The sequence below is a fragment of the Notothenia rossii genome (assembly GCF_949606895.1).
Source record: "Notothenia rossii genome assembly, chromosome: 3".
Lineage (NCBI taxonomy): Eukaryota > Metazoa > Chordata > Actinopteri > Perciformes > Nototheniidae > Notothenia > Notothenia rossii.
The window spans coordinates 86,400,704-86,401,779 of NC_136901.1; positions in this window are offsets into that span (position 1 = coordinate 86,400,704).

Below are 1,076 nucleotides of genomic sequence, written 5' to 3' on the forward strand. Positions count from 1 at the left end.
AACAATGCATAAAAGTCCCATACATGCTTCGTGAAACCCCTTTAACTCATTATACATAAAAATCAATGATAAAACTATATCAGGTGATAATATCTGGTGAGCCCGTAACCGTTTGGTCGTCTGCCAAAAATATTTCAAGCTTTACTTGAGGACATCCGTTCATTTATCATTGACAGTCATCTGTTTTTCAATTCATTCTCAAGCCAGGTTTAAATAAAAGGGAAACCCACCATCGAGGTAGAAAACACATCGACCCAAATTGAGGGATGTGTATTTTAACAGACAGGCTCACACTCCGGCTTAAAGCTCAAAGTGAGTTACTGACATTTGAAACAGCAGTTTATCATATGGTCAATTTAATAGCTGTTATGGAGTTCAATCCTATCACATTATATATAACCGCAGATGCAGTTTGTCACTGTTAGGACTTTATTCTCCGTGTTTTCTTATGGTGTTTTCTCCAATGCATTTGTAATCGCTATGTTCGCTATATGTCTTATAAACATGGAATATATTTATTTATAATGGCTTTTTTAATGTTTTTTTGTTGCTCATTTTTAACAGGTAGATTTTTCATATGCACCATTATACACCAAAGCAATTTCGTTGACAATACAATTAAAAAGTCGCAGGACAAAGATATATACTGGGTCTTTATCTTTCCTCAGTCATTCTCGCATGCTCTTTCACATGTAAATAATCTATTTGACATTACATTTCAAAATCACATAAACATGAGTCTTTACAGAGCGACCCTACTCTTGGAATACCAGTCAATTCATAATAATAAATACCAATGCTTATTACATCGCTTAGGCCTGAAGTAAATTGCATCTACAGATTGCAGTCTCTCTCTCTCTCTCTCTCTCTCTCTCTCTCTGCTTTATGGTCTATTTAGCCTCCAGTGTTCACGTCCATCTGCCTCTAAATACCACACAGCCACTTCCATAAGTAGTGAGGCGTTTGCTTCCATCACGTGAATGAGAGCATTTCTCTTTTCCCTGCCTCCACGTCACGTGTGAACGTTTAGCAGCGTGTGTGGAGGCGGAGAGCGGCTGTCCGTGGTGCTGATGACG